The sequence below is a fragment of the Balaenoptera musculus genome, chromosome 2 (assembly GCF_009873245.2).
Source record: "Balaenoptera musculus isolate JJ_BM4_2016_0621 chromosome 2, mBalMus1.pri.v3, whole genome shotgun sequence".
NCBI lineage: Eukaryota > Metazoa > Chordata > Mammalia > Artiodactyla > Balaenopteridae > Balaenoptera > Balaenoptera musculus.
In genome coordinates this window covers 109,514,542-109,534,240 of record NC_045786.1, presented here as the reverse complement: position 1 = coordinate 109,534,240, position 19,699 = coordinate 109,514,542, and positions in this window count along the sequence as shown.

The window sequence follows — 19,699 nt, the reverse complement described above, 5'->3', positions numbered from 1 at the left end:
TCTTTTCGTCTTGTTTATGGTTTCCTTTGCTGTGCAAAAGCTTTTAAGTTTCATTAGGTCCCATTTGTTTATTTTTGTTTTTATTTCCATTTCTCTAGGAGCTGGGTCAAAAGGATCTTGCTGTGATTTATGTCCTAGAGTGTTCTGTCTATGTTCTCCTCTAAGAGTTTTATAGTGTCTGGTCTTACATTTAGGTCTTTAATCCATTTTGAGTTTATTTTTGTGTATGGTGTTAGGGAGTGTTCTAATTTCATTCTTTTACATGTAGCTGTCTAGATTTCCCAGCACCACTTATTGAAGAGGCTGTCGTTTCTCCATTGTATATTCTTGCGTCCTTTATCAAAGATAAGGTGACCATATGTGCATAGGTTTATCTCTGGGCTTCCTATCCTGTTCCATTGATCTATATTTCTGATTTTGTGCCAATACCATACTGTCTTGATTAATGTAGCTTTGTAGTAAAGTCTGAAGTCAGGGAGCCTGATTCCTCCAGCTCCATTTTTCTTTCTCAAGATTGCTTTGGCTATTCGGGGTCTTTTGTGTTTCCATACAAATTGTGAAATATTTTGTTCTAGTTCTGTGAAAAATGCCATTGGTAGTTTGATAGGGATTGCATTGAATCTATAGATTGCTTTGGGTAGTATAGTCATTATCACAATGTTGATTCTTCCAATCCAAGAACATGGTATATCCCTCCACCTGTTTGTATCATCTTTAATTTCTTACATCAGTGCCCTATAGTTTTCTGCATACAGGTCTTTTGTCTCCTTACGTAGGTTTATCCCTAGGTATTTCATTCTTTTTGTTGCAATAGTAAATGGGAGAGTTTCCTTAATTTCTCTTTCAGATTTTTCATCATTAGTGTATAGGAATGCAAGAGATCTCTGTGCATTAATTTTGTATCCTGCTACTTTACCAATTTCATTGATTAGCTCTAGTAGTTTTCTGGTAGCATCTTTAGGATTCTCTATGTATAGTATCATGTCACCTGCAAACAGTGACAGCTTTACTTCTTCTTTTCTGATTTGGATTCCTTTTATTACTGTTTCTTCTCTGATTGCTGTGGCTAAAACTTCCAAAACTATGTTGAATAATAATATTGTTGAGAGTGGACATCCTTGTCTTGTTCCTGAGTTTAGAGGAAATGGTTTCAGTTTTTCACCATTGAGAATGATGTTGGCTGTAGGTTTGTCATATATGGCCTTTATTATGTTGAGGAAAGTTCCCTCTATGCGTAATTTCTGCAGGGTTTTTATCATAAATGGGTGTTGAATTTTGTCAAAAGCTTTCTCTGCATCTATTGAGATGATCATATGGTTTTTATCCTTCGGTTTTTTAATATGGTATATCACCCTGATTGATTTGTGTATATTGAAGAATCCTTGCATTCCTGGGATAAACCCCACTTGATCATGGTGTATGATCCTTTTAATGTGCTGTTGGATTCTGTTTGCTAGTATTTTGTTGAGGATTTTTGCATCTATGTTCATCAGTGATACTGGCCTGTAGTTTTCTTGTTTTGTGATATCTTTGTCCGGTTTTGGTATCAGGGTGATGGTGGCCTTGTAGAATGAGTTTGGGAGTGTTTCACCCTCTGCTATATTTTGGAAGAGTTTGAGAAGGATAGGTGTTAGCTCTTCTCTAAATGTTTGATAGAATTCGCCTGTGAAGGCATCTGGTCCTGGGCTTTTGTTTGTTGGAAGATTTTAAATCAAAGTTTCAATTTCAGTGCTTGTGATTGGTCTGTTTATATTTTCTATTTCTTCCTGGTGCAGTGTTGGAAGGTTGTGCTTTTCTAAGAATTTGTCCATTTCTTCCAGGTTGTCCATTTTATTGGCATATAATTGCTTGTAGTAATCCCTCATGATCCTTTGTATTTCTGCAGGGTCATTTGTTACTTCTTTTTCATTTCTAATTCTGTTGATTTGAGTATTCTCCCTTTTTTCTTGATGAGTCTGGCTAATGGTTTACCAATTTTGTTTATCTTCTCAAAGAATCAGCTTTTAGTTTTATTGATCTTTGCCATCGTTTCCCTCATTTCTTTTTCATTTATTTCTGATCTGATCTTTATGATTTCTTTCCTTCTGCTAAATTTGGGGTTTTTTTTTGTTTTTCTTTCTCTAATTGCTTTAGGTGTAAGGTTAGGTTGTTTATTTGAGCTTTTTCTTGTTTCTTGAGGTAGGATTGTATTGCTATAAACTTCCTTCTTAGAACTGCTTTTGCTGCATCCCATAGGTTTTGGGTCGTCATGTTTTCATTGTCATTTGTTTCTAGGTAATTTTTGATTTTCTCTTTGATTTCTTCAGTGATGTCTTGGTTACTTAATAGCATATTGTTTAGCCTCCACGTGTTTGTATTTTTTTACAGTTTTTTTCCTGTAATTGATATCTAGTCTCAGAGCGTTGTGGTTGGAAAAGATACTTGATATGATTTCAATTTTCTTAAATTTACTAAGGTTTGATTTGTGACCCAAGATATGATCTATCCTGGAGAATGTTCCATGAGCACTTTAGTAGAAAGTGTATTCTGTTGTTTTGGGATAGAATGTCCTATTAATATCAATAAAGTTCATCTTGTTTAATGTGTCATTTAAAGCTTGTGTTTCCTTATTTATTTTCATTTTGGATGATCTGTCCATTGGTGAAAGTGGGGTGTTAAAGTCCCCTACTATGATTGTGTTACTGTCAATTCCCCCTTTTATGGCTCTTAGCATTTGCCTATGTATTGAGGTGCTCCTATGTTGGGTGCATAAATATTTACAATTGTTATATCTTCTTCTTGGATTGATCCCTTGATCATTATGTAGTGTCCTTCTTTGTCTCTTGTAATAGTCTTTATTTTAAAGTCAGTTTTGTCTGATATGAGAATTGCTACTCCATCTTCTTTTGATTTCCATTTGCATGGAATATCTTTTTGCATCCCCTCACTTTCAGTCTGTATGTATTCCTAGGTCTGAAATGGGTCTCTTGTAGACAGCATATATATGGGTATTGTTTTTGTATCTATTAAGCCGGTCTATGTCTTTTGGTTGGAGCATTTCATCCATTTACATTTAAGGTAATTATTGGTATGTATGTTCCTATTACCATTTTCTAAATGTTTTGGGTTTGTTATTGTAGGTCTTTTCCTTCTCTTATATTTCCTGCCTAGAGAAGTTCCTTTAACATTTGTTGTACAACTGGTTTGGTGGTGCTGAATTCTCTTAACTTTTGCTTGTCTGTAAAGGTTTTAATTTCTCTGTCAAATCTGAATTAGATCCTTGCTGGGTAGAGCAATCTTGGTTGTAGTTTTTTCCCTTTCATCACTTTAAATATGTCTTGCCACTCCCTTCTGGCTTTTAGAGTTTCTGTTGAAAGATCAGCTGTTAACCTTATGCAGATTCCCATATATGTTATTTGTTGCTTTTCTCTTACTGCTTTTAATATTTTTTATTTGTATTTAAGTTTTGATAGTTTGATTAATATGTGTCCTGGTGTGTTTCTCCTTGGATTTATCCTATATGGGACTCTCGGCGCTTCCTGGACTTGATTATTTCTTTTCCCATGTTGGGGATGTTTTCAACTATAATCTCTTCAAATATTTTCTCAGACCCTTTCTTTTTCTCTTCTTCTTCTGGGATCCCTATAATTCGAATGTTGGTGCGTTTAATGTTGTCCCAGAGGTCTCTGAGTGTGTCCTCAATTCTTTTCATTCTTTTTTCTTTATTCTGCTCTGCGGTAGTTATTTCTACTGTTTTATCTTCCGGGTCACTTATCCGTCCTTCTGCCTCACTTATTCTGCTATTGATTCCTTCTAGAGTATTTTTAATCTCATTTATTGTGTTGTTCATCATTGTTTGTTTGCTCTTTAGTTCTTCTAGGTCCTTGTTAAACGTTTTTTGTATTTTCTCCATTCTATTTCCAAGATTTTGGATCATCTTTACTATCATTACTTTGAATTCTTTTGCAGGTAGACTGCCTATTTCCTCTTCACTTGTTTGGTCTGGTGGGTTTTTACCTTGCTCCTTCATCTGCTGCGTATTTCTGTGTCTTCTCATTTTGCCTAACTTACCATGTTTGGGGTCTCCGTTTTGCAGGCTGCAGGTTTGTAGTTCCCTTTGTTTTTGGTGTCTGTCCCCAGTGGGTAAGGTTGATTCAGTGGCTTGTGTAGGCTTCCTGGTGGAGGGGACTGGTGCCTGTGTTCTGGTGGGTGGGGCTGGATCTTGTCTTCCTGGTGGGCAGGGCTCCATCTGGTGGTGTGTTTTGGGGTGTCTGTGAACTTATTATGATTTTAGGCAGCCACTCTGTTAATTGGTGGCATTGTGTTCCTGTCTTGCTAGTTGTTTGGCATGGGGCATCCAGCACTGGAGCTTGCTGGTCGTTGGGTGGATCTGGGTCTTAGCGTTGAGATGGAGATCTCTGGGAGAGCTCTCGCTGATTGATATTACGTGGGCTCGGGAGGTCTCTGGTGGTCCAATGTCCTGAACTCATCTCTCCCACCTCAGAGGCTCATGCCTGACACCAGGCCAGAGCAGCAAGACCCTGTCAGCCACATTGCTCAGAAGAAAAGGGAGAAAAAAGAAAGAAAAAAAATTTAAAAATAAAATAAAATAAAATAATTAAAATGAGAAAGAAAACATTATTAAAATAAAAAATAAAAAAGTAATAAAAAAAGAAAAAGAAAAAGAAGAGAGCAACCAAACCAATAAACAAATCCACCCATGATAACAAGCACTAAAAACTATACCAAGAAAACAAGAATCAGAAACAAGTCAGTTGCAGACGGCAGACTCCAAGTCTACAGTTGCTCACAAATTCCACAGCCTCAATTATGGGTTGATTCGTTGTCTATTCAGGTATTCCACAGATGCAGCATACCTAAAGTTTATCATGGGGATTTAATCTGCTGCTCCTGAGGCTGCATGGAGAAATGTCCCTTTCTCTTCTTTGTTCGCACAGCCCCTGGGGTTCAGCTTTGGTTTTGGCCCCATCTCTGTGTGTAGGTTGCCCTTAGGCTTCTCTTCCTGCCCAGACAGGATGGGGTTAAAGCAGTGGCTGATTAGGGGGCTCTGGCTCACTCAGGCAGGGGGAAGGAGAGGTATGGTAGTTTTAATGGGAATGTGGGGCGAGCCTGTGGCAGCAGAGGCCGGTGTGACATTGCAAGCCGTGTGTTCTCCTGGGGAAGTTGTCCCTGGATCACAGGACCCTGGTAGTGGCGGGCTGCATAGGTTCCTGGGGCGGGTGTGTGGATAGTGACCTGTGCTTGCACACAGGCTTCTTGGTGGCTGCAGCAGCAGCCTTAGCATTTCATGCCTGTTTCTGGGGTCCGAGTAGATAGCCGCAGCTTGCACCCATCTCTGGAGCCAGTTCATTTGTAGTAATTTGTGGTGAGGAAGGTGATCTCCATTTCTTACTCCTCTGCCATCTTGAAGGTTCCCCCCCACCCCCGTTCTTTTCCTTCAACATTTATTAACCCTGATGATTAATTCATGCATTTATTTAATTACTATTTATTAAGTGCCTACTCTATGCCAGACCTGGTTCTAGGTGCTGGGATGAGAGCAGTGAAAAAAGCAGTCAAAAATACCTACCCTCAATAGCCACGACATAGAAACAATCTAAATGTCCATCAATAGATGAGTGGATAAAGAAAAGCAGTACATATATACAGTGGAATACTACTCAGGCATGAAAAAGAATGAAATGAAGTCATTTGCAGCAACATGGATGGACTTAGAGATTATCATACTAACTGAAGTAAGTCGGAAAGAGAAAGACAAATACTATATGATATCACTTATATGTGGAATCTAAAATATGATACAAATGAACTTACCTATGAAACAGAAACAGACTCACAGACATAGAGAACAGACTTGTGGTTGCCAAGGGAAAGGGGGAGTGGGGGGGATGGTTTGAGAATTTGGGATTAGCAGATGCAAACTATTATATATAGGGTGGATAAACAACAAGGTCCTACATATAGCACAAGGAACTATATTCAATATCCTGTGATTAAGCATAATAGAAAAGAATGTATATATTTGTATAAATGAATCACTTTGCTATACACCTGAAACTAACACAACATTGTAAATCAACTGTAGTCGAATAAAATTAAAATTAAAAAAAGAAACTAATTAAAAACAAAAAACAAAACAAAACAAAAAAATACCTACCCTCAAGAAGATGCTATTCTAGTGGACCAGTCATGCCACACATGTCAACCATATCACTGGTCCACCTGAGGGCCAGTATCGGACACCCTGTCAGGACCCAGGACTGGCAATAGGTAAAGAGTGGGAAGAAGAAAAGACCAGGCCTCCAGACAGCCACACCCCACCCTCACCCTCCTGCCAGAGTCTGACTACACACCAGCATGGTTAAGAAAAAATTTCCGTATTGCTACACTCACCTTTGTGTGATGCTTTGGGTTTCACCACCTTTGGAGGCTCACAGTTCTTGCAGCTGAGATTCTGGCTCTCCTTTACAACCAACAGATGCCTATCACCAGAGCTTTTCATGAGGAAAAACCTGAAGATCTGAAGGAACCGAGGGCATTTTACATGAAACTCTAGGCTCCTGGCTGCCGGCCCTGTGCAGGCACCTTCTCACTAGGTATGAGCTATACTGACTGAGCAGCTCTGCGATCTAGGAATCCATCCACATGCAATCCACCTCTGCCACGGTAGAGACTCGTGTCAGCAGTGCCTGAAGGGCATGACTGGGAGATTGAATTTGACCTACTTCATACTCGGGTTCCTTCTCAGTAGGATCTTAATGAGTTTCACTAAACCAAATCTTCTCAGTTTCCCTAAAATGTAAGGAAGGAAACAAGATTCAGATGATTCATTTAGAAATATCCCTTTATCATGCAATGTTGACTAAAATCACTGTTTTCAAATGAGGGCATGTCAAGTAGATGACTACCACTTATCTATTACAAGAGCAGGAACAGAAACTATCTGAAAAATAAACTCAATTCTCAAAAAAACTAAAAAATGTTATTTTGGCCAGTGATTCAGCCTCTTTCTCTCAAACCAAACCTTTTAGTAAAAGTAATAACATATGAGAAAAATAGGTGTTTTGAATTTCTTTTTTTCCCTTTCCTCCTGGTGGAGGTGACTAATGGACAGTGAAATGGCCAAGAGGTAGGCAGGAAGCCACAGAGGACAGGGGGAGGAGTGAAGGGCAGATATAATCCACAGATGGTAGCTAAGTCTAAAACAATGTAGAATTCAATGTATTTCTACTTTGCATGGGAAGGGAAGAGGCATGGAAAAAAATAGTTATATTAGCTTAGGTAATGACAGTAATTAATAGCTGCATGCCTCTACTATGCTAGGCCCAGTGCCTGCCAGGTATTTTCTATCCATTATCTCTCAGCAATCCTGCAAGGGTGGCATTATTCTTATTTTAAAGAAGAAAAATTGGAGACTCAGAGAGTTAAGTGCCTTGCCCAGGCTCACATAGCAAAGTGGAAGAGCCTGGAGTGAAACCCAAACTCAAGGCCCTTCCGTTTCACCCTGTCTCCTCTGCACCACTCCTTAGAATCCACTGCAAAATTTTACACATTTCTCAAATGGGAATCTATTATGTTATTATGACACTTTAAAACATTTTAAATAACTTTCTAGTGAAACATGTAGGATATCATTAGGGTATGGAAACATTACCTAGAGAGCTTGTTTAAGTTGCATATTCCTGGGTTCCACCCCTGGAAGATTGAAATTCAGTAGATCTGGGGTAGGGTCCAGGAATCTACATTTTAAACAGGCATCCAAGTAATTAATACAGGTGATCATCAGATTATACTTTGAGACACAATGTCATAGACCCTACACCAAATTTCTAATTCTCAATTTCTTATTCCCTTGCCTTGCCACTCACTTTATTCTAAAATGTATGGATATGTGCCAATGAGATAGTAGTCTGGTATATTGGGAAAAAAATAAAATACTGGTGGGAAGGGTCCTAGGTTCTTGGTAGAACTCTGTTGCTAACTAGTTGGGTAAACTCAAACAATTCTTTTGAATGTTGTGGACCTTTGCTCCTTTACAAATGAGGAGTTTCTAAAATCACGCATCTATGATTTTATTTGGCTGAAGAAAGCCAATTTTTAACATGATAATGACCTCTAGAGCCTAAATATTTCAATGGTGAAATCTAATAAGCAGAGTCTAGTTTCTCTATAAATTTTATAATATCAACACAGTGCCTCCAAATATTATGGATTTGGGGGAAGAGAATGGGAATCCAAAAATGGAAGCAAGTACAAGTTATATTTTTAAGACCATTCAGTTGTTTGCTTAGCAACTGATTTCTTCAATCAAGTAGTTATAGCTGTACTAAGAATTCTTTAAGTATATATACAGTAGACCCTTGAACAACATGAGCTAGAACTGTGTCAGTCCACTTATATGTGGATTTTTTCAATAGTAACTACTGTAGTACTAAATGATCCACAGTTCAGTCTGTGGATACAGATCCACAGACACGGAGGGTCAACTGTAAAGTTATAGGAGGATTTTCCACTGAGCAGAGAATGGGGCCCCAAACCCCCATGTTGTTTGAGGGTCCACTGTATTTCAAATCTTAGAAAACAAGCTGTTGCACAATCATTCATTCTAGTTTTCAGTAGCATCTTGAAGTCCAAAGCTATTTTGAGTTAGCTTTTAAAGAACTAAAGATAACCCTTGATTTACATCAACACACCCTTGGATATTGAAAACACAGGTTGAGAATTGCTGATTTATATCTTGTTTTTAAATGCCCAAAGTATGGCTTATTGGATGGTTAGTTTCCATGGAGATAAACCTAACAAGTGAAATGAGTCACACAAATGAAGCCACAAGTTACAAAAGAGAAGGAAGACCACGGTGAAAGAGCTATGGTTCTAAGTCAGTGAGGAAAATCATGAAGCAAACTTGCTCACTTTCAGAAAATTGTGTATATATTTACCTTGAAATATTCCTCTCAGCTCTGTGACTTATTAACACCTTCCTAAGGCACTAATTTTCTTGTTCAAACAGACTACTCTAGCAGCAGAATTTGGTTACAGAAAGAGACAAGGAAAAGATATATTATTATGTGGGAAATCTGAATCACCAGAAACAAAGGAAACAATTCACTCAATTATGAACTAAGTTGAGATGCACTACTTATAGCAATGTTAAGGGAGACATTAATTTCACATTTAGATAGTGTATAATATTTTCTCCAGCATTTTGCAGTTTAATTTAACAGCTCTTATTTAAAAAGGAACTTTTCAACTCAGTTGATGCTAGTTTTATCTCTGAAGCTTTCAATTATACCACATTCCCAAAAGCATCGTATTAAGTAAACTCAATGCATTCATAATCTTACATAGCCTACATAGCATAGTAGAGGCACTTAGGGAAGTGTACTGAGATTATTTTGCATGTACCATAAGGATAAATATACATTTTCTATCTATTTTCTAGCTCTTTCCTTAATAAGATCTTGAAGAGTTCATAAATTGACTTTGACTTCTTCAGTTTATGACTTTGCAGCATCCTAGAAAGATGAAATATTTGCTGCTGCAGTTAAGGAGTATAATATTGCTGCAGTCTATTTACTTGTATTGCAAGGTAAGCTCAGAAGTTAAAATGAAAAGGTTACTTTTTTAGGTCAAGAATTCTAAGGAAAACAATTTTTTTATACTCCATACTAATCTTTAATAACATTCATGACTGCTACGACCTAAAAAACCAAAGTAACTATTTTTTTCTGGCTTAGAAAAAATTCCAGCCAATAACCTCTAATCCACACATAACCCAAAATATGAACTCCAGAACCAAACCCCTGACAAACCATCAAAGACCAGGTGGGCACCAGGCTATGTAGGTGCTCAAGCACCTTCTCCCTTCACATTTTACTGCATCTTCAAAAATGAAGAAGTAGTTCTGTGAGCCAAAAAGGGGATGGTGGAACTACGGAGCTCTCGCTACTGAGATAAATGAGAAGAGTGTGCCCCCAGTGGATCAGAAACTTCTATAATCATGATGTTCAGAATCATTGGAATGCTACTTGGCAAATTTAAAAATTTTGCATTTAAAAAAATGCAAAATTTTGCATTTGCCTAATTTTTTAGAGGTTCTGGGCTCACTTAAATAACTTTGGGTATAACTGTGATCTAAGGATATTCTATCAGTGCTGAGGAAACCCAGAGAGCAGGCTTTTTTGGAAATGTGTCTATACTGTATCTAAAGAATAAATAACTTTCTCTAGGATTGTTGTTTAGGCATGTAAAATTTTGGTAGGCTAAAGCATTCTCAATAATAATTCTGAATAATCCTGGTGTGTGAAATGCCAGACGAAGGAATATCGAGGTGGAAGAAATGAATTCATAATAATGGCAGCTAAAATTTAAAAGTGTTTGACATGAATGATTCTGGTTAATCCTCACAGTAATCCTTTGAGGTAGGTATAATTATATATTCCATTTCACAAATGAGGAAACTGAGATCCACAGAAGTTAAGCAAACTGGGATTCATAGCTGGTAGTGGCAGAATAAGAATTTAACCCAGGCAACTGGGTTCCAGATCTGACATGTTTAAATGGTGTGCTATATGGCCTTCCAGAAGGCCTCTTCTGTTTCCAGAAGGTCCAGCTCCACAATGGTCAGCTTGTCTCTGCTTACCTGTCCTTAGTTGCCAAGGAAATGAGACAATCTCTAAGGTGAGCAGCATAAAACGTTCAAATGAGATTTAAATAAGGAACTTAACGTTTTTATTTATGCTACATTGTGCTGTACTAAAGGCAATTTATTTCATTCAGTACTTCAGAAGTCATACCATTAATTTTAGAATGTGATACTAGCATGGAAGATTTACCCTATCCAATCTATCATTCTTTTCAATAGGAATTTTCTGACATTGAGGATACAACATGTGGGGGAATGGCACTAACAGCCTCTGTGAACATATTCCAAGTTATAAAGCTCTTTGCAAGGGGTTGGGGAAGAAGGGGCAACTCTCTACCTAGAATTTGTGGGAAGTGACCATAAGACAGATGGAATTCTCAATCCTGTCACTATGACTCGGAAAACCTCATTGCCTTGAGGTTCGTGGAAAAAACTTGTTGCCCACTCCGGGCCCCTGAGATGTCCCCACAGCGCCTCCTCAGCGGTGGACTTTTACAGTATACCCCTCACCTCTAGGGACCAGGGGGTTCCTCAGATCTAGTAGAGATGCTAAGGCATTCCAAGAACCCTGTGCAAATCCTAACATCTTCGGGTGCACAGCTAAATCGTGCACACTATTTTCTTCCCTAGCTTTTCTATTCTCAGCTGCGGCGGTTCTGTGTTATCTGTACTCACACAAATCTCTATGCCTCTGGAAAGTGACAATGACCAAGTTCTCTCATCACCAATTCATTCAAAGTTTGTGGTCAAAATAGACAAAGAAACTACTGGAAAAGGTTGGAAAGGCTAAGAAGGTTTTAATAAATGATGTAATATATTAAGTTGCCCCAAAGTACAAGCGCCTTTTCAAAAGGCAGTCTCCTAATTTGTAATCGCACTCTTATTATTTAGACCCAAGTTCATTCCATATTCCATGACATTTTATTATTTTATTATTTCCTTATCTGGCAATGGTTACTCTTGACCCTGTGGTCAGATAATAAGGTTGGGCAGATGGTACTTTCAATTTAAATGGATTTTCATGCCATTAAAAGGAATGTTTGCTCTGTCTAAGAAGAGCATTGACTGTAAAAGTCACAGGCTTCAGACCGTTTCCTGTGGGATTTTTTCACTATCCTTCCAATTAGTCAGTCAATGTGATGTTTCCCTAAACATAATCATTTATTTTTCTCTGGAGGGTTACCTTCCATCCCATTCAAGAAAGATGATCCTGGAAAATAAGGAAAGCTTTCTACACCCCCCAGCACAATATTTATGATTAATTGCAGCCTAACATAATGAATGACAAAAGGAAAAAGTATTAAGTTTCCTTGCTCTTCTCATATAAAAAAGCATTTGTTGCAGTTTGAGTCCCAGCCAACTTCCGTTGTTTAGGCAATAATTAGTTGAATTATACCAATCACCAACAATCATAACAGAAATTATATAATTGTACTTTAGACCAATGACCTTGGACTTATGAAAATAGAACATCGGGTATTTAATTGCATAATGTGGCACTACAATTCTATATCTATAAACTCGAGGTTTTTATATTAATTAATTTACAATACCCTGTACCTAAACATTTCTGAAAGTGACAAAATTATGTAAGTTTCACAAGATATCCAAATAGCATTTATTTCAAACAAACTGATCCATATTAAAAACAAGACTTCCACTCTCATATAAATAATGACTTCATATATTTCAGAAATTTGAAGGGACTTCGCCACAAACATGTTTAAACTGAACAGTTTCAGAGAATTGGACTAGTTTAAATTACTGAAGGATGAAAACAAATCAAGATCTTTCGTAATCAGAGAAACGTTGAATCTGTTCAATACTCACTGTCAGTAGAGTTCACCTTAAGAAACAGAATGGGCTGTGCATACAAAAACAAACCTCAAGTTGGAAGCTCCACATCAACAGAACGATGAATAAAGGACTCTTCCAACACAGTAGGCAAATTTCCCCTTTAATAAGCAGCCAGGAAAAAGCAATATTTCAACGTTTGCTTTCCTTCCTCTGAGGGAGAGGGTTTCACTATGACTTATTTTACTTCCTTTTTATTCTGTCCTATTTTCTTGGCTTTCACAGACAGCTCCAGTAGCAACATGACAATCCCACTTTGCACTTGCCGAAAGCGCCTTTTCTCTAAAACTCTCAGCTGTGGTCTATGCGAGGAGAGTGTAAAACAGGGGAAACGATGCAAACATTGAAGTTCATCCTCTCGTGCAAACATTTTGAAAGACACAGACTCATCTGAACCCCAGACTGGGAAAGAAGGACACCAACAAAAACCAAACTCCTCCCAAACTTCATGCTTAGTATCCCTGAGGCCTTCGGCAAGATTTACCATTATCTTGAGCTCTGACTCACATATAAAATAAAGCAATGAATGACATTTTCTTTATGAGCATCTGAAGAGTAACTAGATTGCGTTTTCTAAAATAAAACTTGGAAGAAAAGCAGATTCTTGGAATTCTAAAAATAAGACTAAAGTGGGTACTTAGTGTGTATTTCTCTTGAATGCATGTTTCTAGAGTCGAAAACACTCACATTTCTATTTTTTTTAATGAAAAACTTACTTATCCAGGGAAAAAACATCTCAAAATAAAAAATGCTTCAGAATAAAATTTATCAAAAGGTTGTTGACGCTCTCTTCTCAAACCTATGTATATGCATGTGTAAATCTGCATCTATAGCTATCTACACAAGTATTTTTTAATGGAAGAAAGAGAACTTTCTTTACAAACATCAGAGAACTCTATTGTATGTTAAAGTTATTTACGGTTACTATCATAAGATAGAGATTTTCGATTCCCCAGATCCCTGAGGAGTAGCTGGACTTCAGGAGTCTACGACCATTCCTTTGCCTCAGCATTTATAATGGCTTTCAAAACTTACAGCAGTTTTCTCTTCATATTTCATCAAAGATGCAAATAGTCCTTTTCAAAGGTTATCAGCTAATTAGAAGAGTTAATTTGTGTGGATTGGAAATTTCTCATCCCCCGTCTGGAAAACAGTTTGGTATTTTCTTATAAAGTTAAACCTTTACCTAACATATGATCTAGCAATCCCATTCTTAGGTATTCATGCAAGAGAAATGAAAACTTATTTCCAGTTGGCTTTATTGAAATTGCTGAAAACTGGAGACAACTCAAATGTACCTCTGGTGAATGGAAACAAACTGTGGTACACCTATCTATACAATAAAATCTTACTTAATAATAAAAAGAAATGAACTGTTCATGCACACAACATGGATGAATCTCAAATGCCTTATACTAAGTGAAAGAAGCCAGACTCAAAAGACTACATCCTGTACAAGCCTGCTTATATGACATTCCAGAAAAGGCAAAATTATAGGAAGAGAAAACAGATCAGTGGTCACCAGGGGCTGGGGATGGGAGTAAGAGGAGAGGTTGACTATAAGGGTAACAAAAGGAATTTTTCTGAGGTTGTTAGAACTGTTTTGTAATTTAATTGTGCTGGTGGTACCAGGACAGTGTGTGTCTGTCAAACCTCCACGTTACACCAAAAGTGTGAATTTTACTGTAGGTGAATACGGTAAACTTAAAAAATGAATTAACACATACAAGCACAAACATAAAAACCTGGAAGGATATATGCCAAAATACTGATGGTAATTATCTCTTAGATGTGGTATTATGGGTGATTTTAATTTTCTTTCTTGTCCTCTAAAATTTTTATCCCCAATAAATATATATTATTTTTGTTTCTAGGGGAAGAATAAAATTGCATTCCTTTCATCTGTTGAATGTGAGCCTCCAGATCTAGTTGACTGCAACTGCCTCTTGGAGGCCTCCTTCATTCCAGTCCTCCTTCCCTTCTGTCCTTTGTCCTTTATAATAGTTTCAACATGTCAACACTCAGTTCAAGAAGATGCAATGGTTGCCTAATGCCTACTCAAGCAAGTCCTAATTTCTTTGCTGCCTTTCGAGTCTATTGCTGACATAAAAAGATTGGGCAAAGGTTTATTGAGCCCTTATTATATGCCAGGAACTGCTAGGTGCTCTACATGAAATATCTTATGTAATCCTAGCACAACAGTCTTAAATGATATGCTTTTTCTGTCCTCAATTTATAGATGCCCATTGTCACACGCTAATAGAGAAAGAAGTGTGATGATCCCAGAGCTCAAATTCTCAATCACTGCAGTGGAGTGAGGCGGTTAAAAAGTATGGCATCTGCAGGAAAGCAGCCTGGGTTCTGAAGCTTGGCTCACTACTGTAGCTGGTGATCTTGGGGGAAATTGTTTAACTTCTGTGAGTCTTTTCCCTGACATTAAATAAGGATAATAGCAGCAACTATTCATCAGTTGGTTGTGCGGATTAAATTATATTACACATGTAAAGTGCCTAGTACAGAATAGGTGTTCCCTCTGTGCCCTCTCTCCCACCCCTTCCAGTGTTCTTTCCCCTTCAGCTCTAGCAGGAACCTTCAGCTCCCATCAAGGTGATCTCCTAACTACTCAGTAACAGCACCAGGCTCTTCTTGTTTCTAGGTCACTGGTTTATTATCCCTTTAGTCCAGAACATCCGCTCTTCTCTTTTCCATCTCTGTCTTACCCTAGCCAACAAGGCTCAGCTCAAGTTTCCCTCCGTCCAAGACAACATTTCTTTATAAACTTCTTTATGGGTGGTCACTGATGATTTTATGGGCATTAATTTTGTCTTTGATTAAAATGCCCATCCAAAAAGGTAGAGAGCATTTCCATCATCATGGCAAGTTCTATTAAAGAGTGCTGGTCTGAAATCTAAACCTTTGGAGGGTAAGGACTATAGCTAAGGTTCTGGAAACCCAGCAGTGCATAACACAGTGATTACATAGGAAAAATTCAGTTGAGCACTTATGTTTTGCTTTATTGATTTACCAAGGGTATGCACATTTGATGGGAATACTAATGTAGGCATGATCGTTTGACCTCGGCTACAAAATAATGGTTGATTCAGTTATTTATACAATTTCAACTTTTGTTTCAAAAGACCGAATTTCCAAAGAGCCCAGCTCATCTCTCCCTTTTGAGGGAAATGAAATAGTTATTCTGCCAATGACCCCTTTGGTTATGAGCTGATGTCCTCTGTGACACATGCAATTTTCACAGAATCTTAGATTAAAGCTGCCTGTGTTAAGTAATCTTTTGCAAATCATTACCTAAAATAATTGTCTTAAAGTGAAAAGATTTCCTTGTGCTTGACAAATACTGCCCTGATAACTTGCAGCATTTCAATAAAAGGAAAAATGCATATATTCACCTTATTTTAAAGGTAAAGAATTAAGGTCAAGTGATATAACCAGGGTCACATTTCAGCACTACTACTGGATCCAGTTCCCTCAGATACCTGAGCCCCTAGCCTACTTTCTCTCCACTGAATCCTAGAGTTCTAAATCACTCCCATACCCTTAGAGCATTTTGTGCCCACTAATGATGCCACTTATTCTGATTGCCTACAATTTGTAAGCTCTCTGCAAAAGCAGCAAAAGCTGAAGCCGATGCACACACCTCAATCATGTAAACATCTTGCCTCTAACCCAGCTGAGTCACTGTCACAGAGTAAATGACTCTCAAAAAAGTCAGACTGAGCTTAAACCATTCTACTAAAGCTGCTGCAGAGAAGTAGGCTATTAAGAAATAAAACATAAAATTAACAAAACAGCATTTTTTCCACCATATGCTAAGAGGTTTCTCCAAATGATCACACACACACACACACACACACACACACACACACACACACAAATCCACACATCAGACAGGAGAGCAAACTGAGAAAGTGGTTTCAGGGATGTGTTCATTGAAATACTCAAGCAAGATGAATTGCTTTTTGATAATTAGATTTGAGGAAGTCTTTTTTTTTTTGGTCTTCTACGACAGGGGTCTCCAACCCCTGGGCTGCGGATCAGTACCAGTCCATGGCCTGTTACGAACCGGGCCGCACAGCAGGAGGTGAGCGGTGGGCGAGCAAGCCTTCATCTGCCTTGCAGACGGCTCGCATTACCGCCTGAACTCCACACCACCCCCGTCCCTGGAAAAATTGTCTTCCGCGAAACTGGTCCCTGGTGCCAAAAAGGTTGGGGACTGCTATTCTATGACCGCTTTGTGTACTACAGAAAGACTTAAAATTCCAAGGAGGTAAAGGTCTTTCTCCACATGCTTCATCTCTTTGTGCTTATATCCAGGACACAGTGAGAACTTTTATAAAAATTTCTCTTATCAGGCTTATTTGCCAAATATTTTCAATGTTAAAATGGTTCACTATTTCACTCAAACTGTAATTAAGACTTGAAGAAGAAAGTTATTCCTGGGTGCATCATTATTAACATTCAAAAAGAATAAAAAGGAGGGGATAGATATGAGTTTCAACAAATGAATTAGCAAAATGAACCTGATTTTATATTTTTGGCGTTCCCTGATAGCATAGCTCCTGGAATCATAGCATAAATAATGGCCCCTATCATTAAAACTGAGAAATTTAACAAGGCACAGGATCAAAGTGCACACACACTGGGTTAACCTCAAATTCATTCAGTCACAATTACTAAAAAATGCTTTCAGCTAGACTTGCACTTCGAATTTGAGAGGATTTCTTAACTGACAGCAAATTTACAGCCTCTCCTTATTGCAGCAAATTTGCTTGACTTTTGGTCTTTATGCTGACATTTTGATAAACTAGTACTCTAGTCCCATGGAGAAATAGCATGATAATAATCTATAGCAAACACTTGTAAATTAAAAAAAAAAAAAAGGAGCAGAGATATCAGGATAACATGCAGCTCTCCAACATCAGAAAAAATAATCAACAGTACCAACAAAAACCTATTGGCAGCCTCTTTGCTTTTGCTCATATTGAAATCCCCTCCCCCTCCCACAATCCCCTGGGATGTGTGCTCCATCTTTTCATTAAAGAGATTGAGATGGGAAGGTAGCGAGAGTCAGAGACAGAAAGAAATAGAGTGTGATGAAGAGATACAGACAGAGGAAGAGACCCAGAGACACGGAGAGAGACAGAGAGACAGCCCAAGACAGATGACATACAGCGAGAAGCTGAGAGAGAAACAAAAGCCTCTAATTCAGAGCTAGTTGATATGAGGTTAGGCATTGAGTATAATAACCTGTTGGAAAGCCCAAACAAGAGTGAAAGGAAGGTGGATGTATTCAGCTTAAATTGATTTGCTCCGTGGTCCAATCATATTATCCCTGACCTTTCCTCCACATCATGCCCCCACCTCCCATTCAGGGGCTCTATTTTGAGCATCATGTAACCTTGGTATTTTTACTCAGGTTGTTCCAGTTCAGTCACCAGAAAGTGGAGAATACTAATTTGTAATCTCCAAGGTATTTGGGTCAGAGAGTTATCTTTCATTTGAAACTCAAACGGTCTGAGCCACTCATCCCCTGATACCATTATACCACTTAGCTGCCCAGGGTGCTCGCAGATCCTGGCATTTCACTAATTACTACAGGAGATGATCGCCTCCAACACTTGCATTAGTTGAAGCATCCTCTTCACCAGTGGAGCAGGAGGTAGGAGACACTGCAGGATTGACTGATTCTGGGGTATTGACAATGCAAAGCAAAAGTCTGTGAGATGTGCTCTACCTCAGGTGACACTGGCCTATTTGTTGTTATTCACAACTGAAGACACTGTGTATTCCAGTGAACTTCATTTTAAAATGTAGACCAATAACATCAACTATGCCAGTGGTTCTCGAACTTTGGCATGCATCAAAATCACCTGGACCTTGACCAGAGGGCTTGCTAGAACACACGCTGCTGGGCCCTCCCCACAGAGTTTCTGACTCAGTAGGTCTGGGGATCCACCTTGAGAACCCAGCAATCCCAGGTAACTTAGGAGAGGAAGACTGTCAGTAAAACAAATAGGTTCATACATACAAAGAGGGAAGAAGATGCCTCCTCTAGACCAATGCTTTTTAAACTTGAATGTGCCTATGAATCACCTGGGGATCTTGTTGAAATGCAGATTCTGACTGAGTAGGCCTAGACTGGGTCCAGAGATTCTTCATTTCTAATGAACTCCCAGGTAATGTTGACGCTACTGGCCCAGGAACTACTGAGTTTCAAGGCTCTACATTACCCAGGGCAGTGCTTATCAAAGTATGTCCTGAGGACCATCTACATCAAAATCACAGGGTTGGTTGGGGAGGGAGGGTATTGTTATTATTGCAGATTTCTAGGCCCACCCGCTAGATATACTGTATCAAAAACTCTGAAAGTGGGGTCCCAGGAATCTGCAGGTCAAACAAGAGTTTCTATGATTCCTATACAGACTAAGAACAATGCACTGGGTGTTGGGGGAGAGGAAGTCAGGGAGAGGGGGACATTAATAGGTAGTTATTCAGGGATTAATATTTCCAGGTACTGGCTATCAGGGCACCTGGGTATTTTCTCTCTCTTCTTTATTCTATTGCCCACTTTATGTTGGCTGTTGATGACATCAGAAAAACTAACTAGGATCCTAAAAGAAGCGGTGAAATGTTTAATGGTCTATTTTGCTCTGTACTAGCCAAAACTTAGGGAAAAAAATGGAAACTATAGGCCATATTTTAAATTTTTTCATAAATTTAAATTATTTCTGCTTTACCTATCTTCTGTTTCCATAGACAACCACAAATTGTCTAGACTTCTTTTGTTAGTAGTAAGTGAAAAAATGTTTCTGTAATGATTACTTAATATGTTGCTAAATCCAGGAGACAGCAATTGTCTGCCAGCAAGTGCCATATTGAAGTTTCCTAAACACTACAAAAAATAGAAATTATTTATGGTTAGCATTCAACATTGGCAAACAAGTCATGCTATTAAAGTTGTATTTGCATATGTTATATTAGGAGGCATGCTAATGTATGTGCAAAACTGGGCATAATTAATCATTTCCACCAGTGATAAATATCCCATTTCCAATCTTGCGGTCCAATCCCTCCTTTCTTGGGAGCAGAGATGTGTGTTTCTAACCTCCTGGGAGCACAGCATTATGTGCAGTACCCCTCCCCCAACCCCCTGCTCCTACACCTACCTTTAAAGGACTGAAC